Source organism: Trachypithecus francoisi, unplaced genomic scaffold (assembly GCF_009764315.1).
Source record: "Trachypithecus francoisi isolate TF-2019V2 unplaced genomic scaffold, Tfra_2.0 Lachesis_group17, whole genome shotgun sequence".
Lineage (NCBI taxonomy): Eukaryota > Metazoa > Chordata > Mammalia > Primates > Cercopithecidae > Trachypithecus > Trachypithecus francoisi.
This window is the reverse complement of record NW_022681462.1, coordinates 93,932,082-93,948,553: the sequence shown is the minus strand read 5'-3', so window position 1 is coordinate 93,948,553 and position 16,472 is coordinate 93,932,082. Positions and strand designations below refer to the sequence as shown.

At 36.0% G+C, this 16,472-nt stretch overlaps 1 long non-coding RNA gene across 1 annotated transcript in view; it reads left to right on the top strand.

The window, feature by feature from the left end:
* LOC117062709 overlaps nt 1-16,472 on the top strand; it is a 57,191-nt gene that overhangs the window by 4,283 nt on the left and 36,436 nt on the right. The window contains exon 2 of the long non-coding RNA XR_004428502.1: nt 12,148-12,231. This is a non-coding gene — a long non-coding RNA (uncharacterized LOC117062709). The remainder of the gene's footprint in view (nt 1-12,147; nt 12,232-16,472) is intronic.

Here is a 16,472-nt window from a genome sequence, read left to right as displayed (position 1 = left end):
CAGTTACGGATCTTAGAAATGTGTACACAGGTGTAACAAAAAATGTGTACAAGAATCTTAAAAGAGGTGTTATTACTCATAGCAAAAGACTGGAGAAAAATCTCCAACAGTACAGTAGACAAATAATTTGTGCTGTATTCATATAGTAGCATACTCTACGGCAATAAAAGTCATTGAATTGCTCTTGCATGCAACAATATGATGAACCTCGTTAATATAATGCTGAACAAAAGAGTACATAGTACTCTGTTGACATCAAATTTTTAACATAACAAAACTAAGCTATGGTGTTATATATAAAGATAGTGGTTACTTTTGCATAGAACATAGTGAATAGAAGAAACATTACGGGCCCCTCTGAGGTGCCGATCACATTCTGTTTCTTAATCTGGGTGGTAATTATATGGCTGTGTTTTTATTTATTTAAATACGCTTTTAAAATATTTAAGTTTGTTGAATGAATAATTCCATAAATGAAACAATGAAATCCAGTGTAAATTACATTGAAAAAGACTCTTGTATTAGAAATGAAGAAATATGTTTGTTTTGTTTTGTTTCATTTTTGCCTCGTTCTCCCTGTAATGAGCTATGAGATCTTTCACTGAGTCACTTTTCCACTTTGGACCTCTGTTCCTTATTTCTCAAAATTGGAGACTGAATTAAATGATCTTTAAATATCCTCCAAGTTCTAAAAGTCTATAAGACCTGTTTCAGATGTTACTTACATTTATAATTTTTATGAACTTTTATTGAAATAACTGGTGTCTTTTGTAATTCTTTGTATTCATTCAGCAGCTTCCCATTATCCCTTGGCTTTCCTAACAGCTTCCCATATGATCCTGTTAACACAAACTGCCTGTGCCAATCAATAACTATTTTTCTCATTCTAAGTTAGCTTCTTTTTCTGGTTTATACATCCATTTTTAAAGAATATCTTAGTCCATTCAGGTTGTTATTAAAATAACAAACTATCATAAGCTGTGTAGCTTATAAACAATAGAAATTTATTTTTCATACTTTGGAGGCTAGGAAATCCAAGGTTAAGGCTCTGACAGATTGAGTGTCTGGAAAGGACCCTCTTCCTCATAGACACCTGTCCTCTCACTCTAACCACAAATGGTAGAAGGATTGAAAGGTATCTCCGGGGCCTGTTCCATGTAGAAACAAATTCCATTCATCTCCCCAAAGGCCTAATCACCTCCCCAAAGTCCTATTTCTTAACATCCTCACTTTGGGGTTAAGGACTTCAACATAGGAATCTTAGGAGGACATAAATATTCAGAACATAGCAGAGAGTATGCTTGACACAAATCTTTCCCCATATATTTCTGTGCCTACAAAACTGAGACACAGCTCTAGTGACTCTGTCTAAATGACCAGCTTGTTTTGTTAGAAGACCACATTCTGGGCCATAAGGGAAATCGATGAGAAGAATTCCAAGTCTTCCACTGATGGTTCTTGATCAGATAGGACTGAAGACACCAATACTATCCTACCCACTATTCCCATGACAAAAAACTGTTAGCTATATGCCATTAACCACGCTCCCTGTCTATAGTAAGAGCAAGTCTAATATTGAGTTCTCTACACAGCTTCCAAGAATAAACATTATTTATCTTGCATCTTGGTGTGACTAGGTTCTGAAAAATGAGGTGTAAACAGGAGTGATGTTCGGTTTCCTGCCTAGGCCCCGGAGGGATGAGGTGTGCCCCTCCCAACTCTATTTTCTCTTTCTTGCTGGCTGGCATGGAGATGAAGTACTGTACAATTTACGACTTTGTAGACAAAAAGAAAACTCTGGGAATGTTCGAGAAACTGGATCAAAAGGAGCCTGGGCTCCTTAGAGATTCAAAGCCCACAGCTGCCATCTCCATGGCATCTTCAGTCTTTTTGGAAGAAGCAAAGAAATTTCTGCCTTGTATATACCACTGTTATTTTCAATTTTTGTCACAAGGTACTGAAACTATATACTAACCAATATACTCCTTAAATGTGTTATTGGAACCATTACTAGTGACTTTTTATAACATGCAGATTGAACTAGACAACTGCACTATCCTCTTTCCTAAAGTTTTTAAGTTTAATGTTAACATTCAAGACAGGACTATTCTTCCTCTCTTCTTAACTTGGCTCTGTATCTTGCAAGAGGCCAAACACTGTTAAAAAGAAAATTCAGCGTTGGGACTGGTACTCAAACTGACCTTGAGATACTAACAAATGACCCAATTTATCACAGTCTAGGCTTTTTGGAGGACTATTTTCAGAAAATACCTGCGAAGGAGAATAATTAAAAGTGTAGGGGTCAATAATCTGAACTCCTTAATAGCATTCATTAAGAAAACAAAAAGCATGGTTCTTTGGACTGGATAGTTAAAGGTGTTTTAAAATTCTCTTCTTAGAGAAACAGCGAATGTCTCTTGTGGTAAAGACCAGAAAGAGAGACGTGGAGAGGTGTAAAATTAAGAAGAGAACAAGAAATGAGTAAATGGTTAGAGATGTAGAATCTGTAAGGCATAAATACAATATATTTTGCAAAACTGATCCATCTTATGGATAATAGATTATTTAAGAACATAGATATCCTTTCTCATACTTATTGTTTGCTACTACTGCCACCAAGGGAAGAGGACACAGAGGATACTGCACTCAATTGTTATTGATTCAACATTTCCTATATGCTGAGCATTCTTCAGGTGGCTGGTGAACAGAATAAAGTATCTGCCCTCATGGAGCTTACACGGGGGAGACAAACAATAAGTGAATACACAAAAATATATCAGACAATATAAAGTGTCCATAAGTGCAACAAATAATTTTAAACATAAGTGCAACAAATAATTCTAAAAGTCCAATAAATACATAGTGAATTATGTGATGGTGAAATGTGCTGTTTTAGAATGAATGGCAAGGTCTGCCTCTTTGATCAACTGATATTTAAACAGAATTTTGAATGAAGTGAGGGAGTGGCAGAGAGTCATATCTAGGAGAAGACTTTTCCAAATAGAGGGAACAGTAACAGAAAAGGCCCTGAGGGTGGAGAGAACAGGATTCTTTCTTTTCTTTTTTTTTTTTTTTTTTTTTAGACGGAGTCCCGCTCTGTTGCCCAGCCTGGAGTGCAGTGGCTGGATCTCAGCTCACTGCAAGCTCCGCCTCCCGGGTTCATGCCCTTCTCCTGCCTCAGCCTCCTGAGTAGCTGGGACTACAGGCGCCCGCCACCTCGCCCGGCTAGCTTTTTTTGTATTTTTTAGTAGAGACGGGGTTTCACCGTGTTAGCCGGGATGGTCTCGATCTCCTGACCTCGTGATCCACCCGTCTCGGCCTCCCAAAGTGCTGGGATTACAGGCTTGAGCCACCGCGCCCGGCCTGAGGATTCTTTCAAGCATAGACAGCAAACCCATCACAGGAATGCTGCCACTCTCCCATCCTCCACCCAGCCATGTCCAGGGAAGATGACACAGGTATGAATCCCTGCACTTCTCACTGAGCTAAGATAGGTTCGGGGTGTTTCTGAACACTAAGAATAAGTGCTAAGATGAAAACCGTTTCTTGTCACTGCCTTACAGGTTAGGCTTCTCAGTTCCAGACCATAATCCTATCTTCAGGTTGTTTGACTTTCCAGTGTCACTGACACTATAATGGATATGGTTGGAAGGGGGGATAGGAAAGTCACCTGGTTGGGGATACGTCATTGATTAATTTCTTAGACTTCATACTATGCAGCATTGCTATGTATCAGACACTCTGCTAAGTCTTAAGGATACAGAAATAAATTATTTCATTGTGTCACAAATCAGAAAGATGTGGAAGAAAAATCCTTACAATATAGTGAAAAGATACTGTGAGAGCTCTGAAAATCATACACCTAATTTGATAAGTAATGGAGCATTGCTAGGAAAGGACTCATGGGAAGTGGGAATGGCAAAGGCTTTAGGACCAAATAGTCTTTTGTTCTATTCCAACTGTGTCACTTTTGATACTATTGATCATAAAATACATCCCAATATTAGAGATGTTAAAATATGAAAACCGTGCATCATTGAATCAATAAAAATTTACTTACATGTTTTGGTTTTATAGCTGGAATGCAAGATATAGGTGAAAGTGAAAATGAGAGAGGTTGGATAAGCAAGAAATAGTCATGAAGTATATTTTATATCAAATTAAGAAGCCAGGACATGATCCTATGGGCAAAATCAGAGTGCCCTGGAAGATTTTAAGTTCTGAAGAGGTAGAAAAAGGTTGGAGGTATGGTGGAATGGATTAGAGAAATGGCAGGCCACAAGTTAAGTAGGAAATATGTGGCATCCTTTAGACCAGAGATTATCACTTTGCCTACTACAATAACCTGTGAAGACTTTCGAGGAATGTGATAACTTTTGTTTTCAATCTTTTTTTTTCTTTTTTTACCATGATGAATCTAGTTAGAAATATATTGGCTTTATAAATCTTTTTCTTTGACGTTAGCATTATTTAAAAATATGTCCCTTAATTTTCAAATATTCTATAGGAATTATTTATGATTTCTAGTTTAATTCTAGTGGAAAAAGAGAGTATATACTGCATGAACTCAATGCTTTGAAATGTGTTAAGACTCTATTTATGGTCCACGTAGTGTATCTTGGTATACGTGTCATATACATTTCAAAAGAATGTTTTTTTCTGCAGTTGTTTAACATGATGTTTTATATATGCCTATAGGATCAAGTTATTTAAAAGTGTTACTCAAATCGTCCATGTCCTTAATGATTTTTTATTTATTTCTGCTATTACTGAGAGATTTCCTTTTATCATTTTGAAATATCCCTCTACCTCTGCTTATACTCCTTGTCTAGAAGTCTACTTTGCCCGACATTATACAACTACACTATCTTTCTTTTGCTTAGTATTTGCATCCTACTACTTCCAACCTATGTGTAACACTGCATAACTATGCCTTTTTAAAATCTATTCTGAAAATATTGTGTTCTAATTGGAGGGGTTAGTCCAATTATATTTAATGTAATTATTGGTATGCTTGTGTTTTAAGTCTAATATCTTGCCATTTTTCTATTTATTCCTTCTGTTATTTCTTTCCTGTCTTTTTTGAGTTAAGGAAATATCTTCAGAATTCTACCTATTTTATTTATTGAATTTTTAGCTTTGTATTATTTTCTATAGTTTGATCTAGGAATTCTGGCATTGAATTAAGATTAGATTACTTGGCTGGGCACAGTGGCTCAAGCCTGTAATCCCAGCACTTTGGGAGGCTGAGATGGGTGGATCACAAGGTCAGAAGATCGAGACCATCCTGGCTAACACGGTGAAACCCCGTCTCTACTAAAAAATACAAAAAACTAGCTGGGCAAGGTGGCGGGCATCTGTAGTCCCAGCTACTCGGGAGGCTGAGGCACGAGAATGGCGTAAACCCAGGAGGCGGAGCTTGCAGTGAGCTGAGATCCGGCCACTGCACTCCAGCCTGGGCGACAGACTGAAACTCTGTCTCAAAAAAAAAAAAAAGATTAGATTACTTGGTGTATAGTTAAGAAACATACACCACCTTCCATTCTTTGTATTATTGTTGTCATAGTTGACTTCTAAATTTTCTATAAAACCCGTAGTACATTGTTGTTTTTGTCTTTAAATAATTCCTTTGGAGAATTTAAGAAAAAATGAAAATAACTTTCATATTAATCACATCTTTACCACAGTACTCCTCTTTATTCCTTCTCAGGGATCCTGATTTTTATTTGTTATCATTTTCCTTTAGTATGAAGAACTTAGTGGTTCCTGTAGTGCAAGACTGCTAATAACACATTTTACTGACTTTCACTTATGTGAGATGTCACCATTTCACCTTCCTTTTTAAAACATATGTTTGCTGGATATAGACTGTATTTTTAATTTTTAGCAATGTGATATCACTCCATTCTCTTCTTGTCACCATTATTTTGAATTCATAGTCAGCTGTCATTCTTATTATTTTTAGCCTATGTGTAATGTATCGTTTACCACACAGTTATTTGTAGTTTTTTAATTAGTTGCTTTTCAGACATTTTTTAAAATTAGTGATTTACTACAGTTTGACTATGATGTACTTAGGTGGAATATTCTTTGCATTTATCCTTTGTGGGATTTGCAGACCTTATCTGTGGTTTACCAATTTTGACAATTAAACATTTTGAGTCAATCTTCCTCAAATATGAATTCCTCATTCTCTCTTTCTTTTTAGTAAGTTACATGCATATTAGCCCACTTGATTTTGTTTCACAGATCATATCTCTGTTCATATTTTGCAATCTGTTTTTCCGTATTTCAGCTAGTATTATTTTTGCTACTCTGTCTTCAATATCAGTTCTATTAAAATTTGCTCTTAATCATACTCATTTAATTTTTGAATTTTTATTGCCATATATTTTAATTCTTGAATTACAGTTTGCTGTTATTTGCAATTTTCATACCTCTTCTTACATTCTTCATCTTTTCTCCTACTATACCACATTTCCCTATATATTATTTAGCATATTTATCATAGTTGTTATAAATCCTGGCTTGATAGTACCTAATTTCAAGCTCTCTCTACCCTGTACTTAGAAGCTGCTAAAATCTGTGTTCAGCTCTTTCAATATTTTATTGGTTGTTTTTCTCTGGGCCTTTTGAAGTATTGACCACATGATTCATTTTAGGATTCAGCCAAGAATTTAAGGGAAATTTGTATACAGATTTTGAGGCTCCCCCATGTTTCCTTCCTTTTTAAGGTTTCCTCTTCAATTCTCAGACAATATGATATCCTCTAATCCTAATGTCTGACTTCCCAGCCTAGTAATATGGTTACTTTATGCTTGAACTCTATACCCACATGCTGTGCAGACTGGGCCAATCATCAGGGAAAAAGTTTTAAAAACACAGATTTTGCTCACTGTGATTTCCTTCTTTCACAGATTGAATTATCTCCCAGTGTCTGCCTGTTTTGGGGTCCGTATCAGTATTTTCAAGTACTGGGTTCTTCCTCACCCCACAATTTACAATTATTATCAGCTGAAAGGTTAGTCGAGTTCAAGCCACTTCATTACATGGTACAGGAAGTCACCTTTAGTGAAGGTTCTAAAATGTATAGTTGCCAGAGTCATCTCCCAAACCAGCTGAATCTCTGAGGGTGAGGCTGAGTTTTCTATGCTTTCAAAGGAGCTGCTGAAGTGATTTTGATGTCGTTCATCTGATGGTCCCAGAATTCCAGTTCAAACTTTGGAGATTTCAACACAGGATATCAGGCAACTCCTGAGCCAATCTTAACTAAATCCAGTTTAATGAAATAGACAAGGTCAAGATTACTCTGATCAAGTTCGCAGATGAGAATAGGGTGCCTCAAAGAGAGGTCAGTCAGTGCTGGAGCATGAACTATAATCAAATTCAGCCAACAGCTCTTTTTCTTATCTGAGTAACCAGGGTGAGGGACTTCAACCAGTAGCTTATGGCAACTCTGCACATTTATCTTGAAAGACGCTTGGCCAGGTTAGCAGGACATAGCACTCTATATCAGCCAGAAGTAATTATGGCTCTTAGAATATATTTTGATTGAAAGTGCAAATTTGAATTTCTCAAATCTACCTTTTCTACAAGTCATCTTGTACTTCATCATGGACTAAAAGGACTATTATGTTAAATTGGAAATTTAGACTCAAGGTACAAGTCCCAGTGCAGAAGTTTAGAATTCACTAGTTTGGAGTTTTATTTTTGTGGACATTAACAATTATTTTAAAAATATATTATTAAATCATCTTGAAACCTTATAAATGGAAAAAAAAGAACTTATTTTGACCCCCTGCTGTGGCAATTTTTATGATCCCTTTCTATTTTTAATCCCTCTGCTTTTAAGTTTTATACAACTATAACCATAACTGACACATCATTTTAGAATAATGTGGGGCAATTTTTCTTTCTAATTTTCTAATGAAACTGCAGGGTTTTTTTATTTTATAATAATTGAATTAATTTAAAGTGTTCCGGATAGTTGGACTTTGAGATTGTTTCTCATATTTTAATATTAAAAATACCTGCTATAGGCCGGGTGCGGTGGCTCATGCCTGTAATCCCAGCACTTTGGGAGGCCGAAGCAGGCAGATCACAAGGTCAGGAGATCGAGAACATCCTGGCTAACACAGTGAAACCCGGTTTCTACTAAAAATACAAAAAATTAATCGAGCATGGTGGCAGGTGCCTGTAGTCCCAGCTACTCAGGAGGCTGAGGCAGAAGAATGGCATGAACCCGGGAGGCGGAGCTTACAGTAAGCTGAATCACGCCACTGCACTCCAGCCTGGGTGACAGAGCGAGACTCCGTCTCAAAAAAAAAAAAAAAAAAGCCTGCTATAAATAGCTTTGTACTTTTTTTCTTCCCATATTTAGCATTATTTCTTTGAAATAGGCTTCCGAAAATGATATGAATGAATAAAACTGTTTGGGCACGTTTGGCTGTGCATCTAGTTTGCCCTTCAAGAGGTTGCACTTATTACTATCAATTATTCCAATACATCTCATTCCTCTTTGCCTTTCACCCATGTCTCCTGCCAGTTCTACTCTCCAGCTTCTCACCCTCATTAGTAAACTCCTTCTTCTGCTATCTAGATGGATTTCTCCTGTTATTCATTCAACCCCAAACATCAGCTCTACAGCCCTGCAGAATTCCCAGGAATGTTTGGCATCACTGCCTTCCATTTTGATAAGGTTCTATAACATTCTATGCATATCACCATGGTAACACTTACTACATTTTAAAATTTCACATGCTCTTCCCCACCCCTGTGTTCATCAATAGTGTTGTTAAGACCCTGAATGCCTCCAGTGAGTGTCACATGGAAGATATTTGACAAATATGTTTTGATGAAACTTTATGCCTCTAGAAATAATGAACAAACCCTGTTTCTGCACTCGGGCTGCAAATTATTTCTAACATTTATTCATCTTGCTTGTGGATTATATTTAAGCATAATAAAAATTAAGACAAGCACAAATCTGGGCTAGCTATAGTGAAAAATGAGAAATGTAATAAAATAAAATAATAATCTTAACCAGGGAGGGTGTGTGTGTGTATGTGTGTGTGTGTGTTTTAAGCATTTAAGAAGGTAAGGTAAGTCACGCCTAAGGGACTGTTATCCTATTTAAACTAGTAAAGTGGATGATCTTCAGATAAATACATAACGGCTGCCTCTCCCCCAGGACAGTCGATACAATACTTCTGAAAGGCTATTAAGATGCTGAAATGAGAAAGTAAAGATCCCTGTTTGGCTGACTCTACTTGCCATTTAATCTAACCCATTCACTATCTTTTCAAAATTCATTTTGATTTCTAAAGAGAATTAACTGTTACAAAATGGCACATATTAAGTGGAGATACAGCAAGAAATGGAGAAGGAATATAAAAGTGGCTTTTCCCTTTTTTTCTCCATTTAAAGACAATTCATATTTTGCTCAAAACTTGGAGAAAAAGAAGATAAGAAGTTTCAAAATTGCTAAAGCCATGACTCACACAATCTATTGATTCTTAAATGAGAAGAGAGGAATTTTACTTCCCCGGAGCAGGAAGAATCCAAAAATATTTGAGGAGAATGAGAATCACTAAAAGCTTAGAGCAAAGCTACAGAAAATATAGTCAAAGAAATTATATTGTTGAAAGTTGCCAACAAGAGATAGCATATAATTGGTTCAGTCACATACAACAATATCAAATAAAGGAAAAACACTATGTAGCATGTAAGGAGCCTTTTCAATTATACTTATTCTAAAACGTATATATTAACTTTGGCATTTGACAAAAATTAATCAGCCGTGGATCTAGTTGGGGACTGTTTAAATATTCACTGAAGAAGGACGAGGAGAGATGTAGGTGAAGGAGCCAGCGTGGGCAGGGCCAGCCAGTGGAGCCTGTGGCTGGGCTTGTTAGGGAGAACTGGAGTGATCTCATTCTGAGACTGAAGGAGACACTGGGAAACTAGAGTGGGATCTCAGATTGGGTGAGGTGTAAAATCCAATCTGGAGACCGGAGAAGTCTGAACAGTTTGGCATTAAAGGAGGGTTCAAAAGCTCTCAAATCCAAAGTGGTCTTTGAAGCTGGAACTGGGTGGCAAGAGAGAGTTGCAGAGAGCAGCAGTCAGGAATAGATGGGAGTGGCCGTGGGCAAGTCCCTGAAATAGATTTTGTTTTCAAGCTGTTTTCTATGTACCAGCCACAGCTTGAAGCATGGCTTTTAGAGCCAGGAGTAGGATGCATAAAGCCTCAGTAAATGTTACCAAATTGTCCTCCAGAATGATTTCACCAATCTATGTTCCCACCAACAGAGAATGCATGTACTTCCTCACTACCTTCTTTGCCAGGATAAAAATTAAATCCTTTAATTCTTTTTCTTAGTTTACCAAATTGGTAAAGGAAAAAAAAAAGATATTTTACATTTAATTTGCATTTTAAAATTACCAATAAACACATGTTTTATATATCTTTATTGGAATATGTTTATTATATTTAAATATAAGTTGATTGTAAATTATAATTAAATATATATATACACATATATACATATATATGTATACATTTTCTTTTTTTTTTTGAGACGGAGTCTCACTCTGTCGCCCAGGCTGGAGCACAATGGCATGATCATGGCTCACTGCAGCCTCCACCTCATGGATTCAAGCCATTCTGCCTCGGCCTCCCAAAGTGCTGGGATTGCAGGTGTGAGCCACCTCACCTGGCCTAAATATAAATGTGTTTAATATAATTATTTGATGATGTCTTCTGGATTTATTTATATTGCTGCTTTAGTATTTTTATAATGATGTATATAAAAACTAGTATGTTAAGAGTATGACTACTCTCATGTGGAAATTTTCTTCTTGATCTTCTATATGTATTTTAATTCTGATCTTTAATATATAAACATATATAAATATATATAAGGATCATAATATAAAATTATAAAATATATAAAGAATGTGATCAAATCTCTCAAGATGTTTTCCAATATCTTTATATTTACAATAATTTTTGCCCAAGCGCTGAAGTCATTTAAGAGCTCACATTTATTCTCTGATTGTTAAATGCTTTAATTTTACAATCAAGTATTTGAATTTCTGGGTTTTATTTCGGCATAAGGCAGGGATCTTTAGTGGTCGAATTATGGATCTATTTTAGCTGGTTTAAGGTGAGAGGGATTTATTACATAGTTTAAGTTAATTTACTGAATTATCAGGAGGGTAAGGGCACAAAACTTGGATGCCACACAGCCAAGAGCAAGAAATCTTCAAACACCCCATGTGAGTATTTTAGGGGAAACCCACTACTGCTGCATGCTAGGGACTGGAGAGAAGAACTCCCACTTTAGCAGCCCCAGAACAGTTAAATATCTCTACCAAAAGACCCAGTTTCCTGGGGCACTCTTATCACTTCATGGTGTCCATTTCTGCCTTCCAATGAGCAGAGAATGTGTAGTGAACTGGTATCTCTTAGATACACATCTAGATGTGTATCTCCTAAGCAAAATCCGTGTCTGAAAAATGTAATAAAGCTAACACTATGCAATGCTTATTGCATGCCATGCATTGCTCTAAGGACTTTTACAGATATTATCTAATTTAAGTTTTACAATATCCTTTGAAATGATATTGTTATTATCCCATTGTGCATACAAGGAAGCCGAGACACAGAGTTAAGTGATTACCCAATATCACAAAGCTATTGGATGGCAGACCTAGAATTTTTACCCAGGCCGTCCGACTCCTCAATCTGTGCTCTCATCCATTGTGTTGTATAGCTTGTGGTTTTAAGCTTCCCAGCTTCTAGGTACAAGAAGCCAAGTTGGAAAAAGGTGGGAGTGGGTGTTGAATCAGTCTATTTGTACAGTCCTGCACAGGCACTAATCTAATTTTCCCAAAGAGCTGCTCAATTTTCTAGCGCCATTTATTGAATAATCCTATTTTCTTTATTGATTTATAATACACTAATGTTCTTATGCATTGAATATTTGTTGACTGAATAATATTTTAGAGTATATATTTGGACTATCTAATCTAGTCTATTGTCAATTCTGGCATTTTGTGGGCTATTTTCTGTTGTTATTTGAGATGCATTCTCTGGATCTAACCACTATGTCCACTCTTATCTGTCCCCTGTCTGCTAATGCCTAGGGACTACATCCACAGACTGCTTTGCTCTCTGGCTTCTGGCTGGATTTGACCAGTGAGATACATCACAGGAGACAGGGGAAGGAGGTAAGTTATGTTGGAGCATTTCTTGCCTTGGTTTCCTTCTGGCTGTGGGGCAGTTTGTCCCTCTAGAAGGGCTCAGCACCTGCCAGGTGTCTGTCTTCCACTGCTCTTCCATCAGTGGATTTATGACTGCCCCTGTCTCCTCACCACCTTTCAGGTCTAAGGTTGGCCTGGAGTATTGCATAATTCCTTAGTCGTTTCTCTAAAATCTGCCTACACTTTTGTAAACAGTTCCTTTATCCAATTCTCCTCAAGTCACCCGGTTTGTGTGTGCCATCTGTTCAAGTAAGTCAGTAACAGTACATTGTTTTAATCATTGTCATTTTAAAATGTGTTTTAACATCTGGTAGGAAAAACACTCAAGATTTCCACAACCTCCAAACTTGCTTTGCTATTTATTTGTTCTTAGGTTAGAACTACATTGAAGTCTAAAATATAATGCATCACATTTTTAAAATTATAATATAATTAAACCTGAAATTAGTTAAAATGTTTTATTTTCCCAGCTGAGGACCTGAAATGCCTTTCCATTTACTCATATTTCCTTCACATTCTGCTACGAAAGTTGACAATCCTCTTAAACAGATCTTCATGTTCCCTGTTATTCCTGGGTCTTGTAGAGGTTCACCAGTGTTTTGTCTGTTGCTATTTTGTTTTTCTCTGCTATAATTTCTATCTAGTCATATCTGGTACCTACATAAGCAGTTCATTTTTATATTTTAAAAGTCCAGCCATGTTACTAACTTGTGTATTCGTTCAAACAGGTTGCTGATTCTCTTTTATATCCTGGATAATCGACTCTCTTGGATGTACTAAATAGGCAAACATGTCATCTTCTGCCAATGATAATTTTAGTTCTCCTTTGTAATCTCTGAAATTTTTATGTCGCTTTCATGTATTACTGAATGGTGTAAAGTTTCTTGAAAGGTTGTGATAATGGGCTTTTAGGACTTTGACTTGCACTTGATTTTAATTGGAATGTCTCTAATTATTCAACATTAGTATGCGGTTGGTTCTTGATTTTAGATATTCTTTATAATGTTTAAGAAGTGTCTTTATAATTTCCAGTTCACTACACATTGCCATTATATGTGTTTTCATTTCTTCATTTTCCATTAATCTGGAATGGGTAATAATTTCATTAAATGATTTCTCATACTTTTTGAGATTATTAGAAATGTTCCTTCTCTAATACATGAACATGTATTAAAATAATACAACTAATTTTATAACAGCCTTTTATTTCACGAATAAAACCTACATAGTCGTAGTATACTAATCTTTAAATACAGTTCTGGATCGTCATTTCTTGGCATTTCATAAAGTTTTTCCCATTTATTTTCAAAATTACAAATGAGACATTTGTTCCTTCTGTGCTATCATTGTCACATTTTGGTGAAATAAATTTCTGAACATTTCTGCCTTTTATAGGCTTTGAAACAACTTTAATAACATGAGAATTATTCCATAACACCATAAAATATTTAACGTTGCCTGTTCCTGGGGTCATTCCATATTATAAGTTTTCTACTATGTTTTAAATTACATGTTTTATTCAGGTTTTTCATTCTTCTTGAAACATGTTTGATTGTTTATGTTTTCATTTAAAAAATTAGTTTTGTTTTGAGATAGTCAAATGTATTAGTATAGAGCTTCCATGACTTATTCTCAATTCAAAACAAAATTAAAAATTGTATTTTGAATTTTTCAATGCTACTCTTTTTTGTATAAATGCATTAGCTTAAAATCCCTGTTTGCCCTTTCTTCCTGCAATTTGATTTTATTGTTATTCCTACACATTAAAATTTCATAAGGTTCATCCTTAATTAACTTAATTCATTTTGATGTTTTCAATAATGAAATTATTCATTATTATTCATTTCCCTGTGTATATAGCTTTGGTGCCATTCTGTAGCTTCTCTTACAGTTTATTTTTACTAAGCTTATAATAAACATATTGCAGCTTTAACTTCCACATAAACATAGAAATTGTTTAGATAGCGCTTTTAAATAATTTCTAATTAGTATATCTTTGCTTTCATTATTAAAAGTGTTTTTCAACTATTGTTATTAATACCTAATGTTACACTATCGGTATAAGAGATAATAATCTGTATAATTTCTTCTTGGTAAAGTTTAATAGGAATTCATTTATAACTTACTAACATACCCTAAATTGTTTTAACTGTTATCACCTATAAATCTTAAAGACAGGCCTTAACATCTTGTCATCTTGTGGGGGAGAAGGGTGCGGATTAAGACACATATCATTTTCAAGCATATTCATTCTCTATGTCTGGAAGGGAGGCAAATACTCAATCCAAGAGTGATTATTTTATACTGCCAATCCCATCCTTCTCCATCCCTCACACTCACTCTATAAGTACCCACGTGCTGTGGTTGACTAGAGATGAGTGGTGAAATTTTACATTATCAGGCAATGACAGATGACTTTGTTTACAAACTTTGTCTCTTGTCCTCCCCATTCCTAGGAGAATTAGTAGGATAGATTTTCTGCTGCCATTCTCTCCAGGTACACTAGGTGCTCTTTAGATGTTGATTAGATCAAATTGAACAATGGATGAGAAAAGGTTGTGTTAACAGTTTAGTACTGCACTAATATGGGAAGGCATTATTTAAAACTAAATTTAGTAACAATAATATCTAACTTTGTAAAAATTCTAATATATTTTTCCAAATGCTTTTTAAGCCTTTTAATAAGAACAATTATTACTTCTTACAATTGTATATATTTGGTGGGGTTTCCAAAGTACGTATTCATCTATTATTTCATGCAGCCATTTTAAATTTTGGTGGTCTGTAAGAATTTGCATCACTTAACAAATGAAATATTAAGCATCAGATAGATAAAATATTAAGAAGTAAATTCTGTGCTTAATATCACAAAGATAACAGAAACAGTAAAAGAAGATGAGCTCAATAATAATTTAAATAATTCAAATAATTTCAATAATGAAATTATTCACTATTATTCGTTTCCCTGTGTGTATAGCTTTGGTCCCATTCTCTACCTTCTCTTACAGTTTTTAGCTTTTGTAATCATCCATTTGAAAGAGCCCAGGTCCCACCTACATTCCCAGGACAGTCTGGGCTGCTTGGATTATGCATCCCAGGCCCAGTCTAGCCCTAGTTGTTCCACATTTTACTTTCTACAGGTCTCCCACATTTCACTGTATGTAATGTTACTTCCTGTCTCCTCAGCTGGCATATGAGCTTCATGGATGATCTCTGTTCTCCCTAGGTATCTAGAGTAGGGTTTCCTGAGAGAAGGAACCCTGGGGATGGACAGAATGATTCACAGAGACAGACATGGCAAGGAATGAGTGGGTTGATGGGAAGCCCGGTCACCTAGGTGTAGACCCTTTGAAACAATGCACAACCATTCCTTAGACAATGTAGGTCAAGGGTTGAAATGGAGGGCATTTCAACCATTTCTGTCCAGAAAGCAACCCCCAAATTAGTGGCATCTAAACATAAGCCTTTATTTTTCACTTGTGAGTCAGATGTGAGTGGCCCTGCTGATCCAGCTGGGTTTGCTTCTCATCTATGGGTCAGCTGGAGTGATAGCAATTGGGCTTGCCTGAACAGCTGGTTTTCAAGCTGTGGGTCCAGCTGGTGTAGATCTTCAGATCTGCTCTAAGTGTCTAATTTTTGGGTGCAGGATGAAGTGACGTAGTTACTTGGTGGAGAGCAGATGAAGATCTCATGGCAGTGATGGAGGGGCAGCAGGGCAAGGCCCATTGCACACGCATATTTACATCACATCTACCAACAGCCCTTTCGTGAAAACAAATCACATGGCCAAGCCTATAGTCAGAGGGAAATACACTGTCTTTTGTGGAGCAAACTACAAATTTACACAGCAAAAGGCATGGATACAGGAAACAGTGAAGGTTCAATAATTCACTCTACCAACAGAGGAATTTCAAGGCTCAGACCAAAAAAAAAAAAAAAAAACAGACTCTAAGGACATGTACATCACACAGATATATAACATGTAAAATAATAAACTTAACTATAATGAAATGAAGCAAATGAAAACTTGTAAAGAGGTGCCTGAGGAGGTGAGAATAGGTCATTATTCTTTTTATAAAAAGTGTTTGAGCTGAATTTGAATTCAATGAGGACATTCTATCCTCACATGCTATGTTCTAGCAATCTTGAAATACTTGCAACATTGCTGTTATATGGTGCTCTTTGACTTTTTATGCCTTCAAACACAC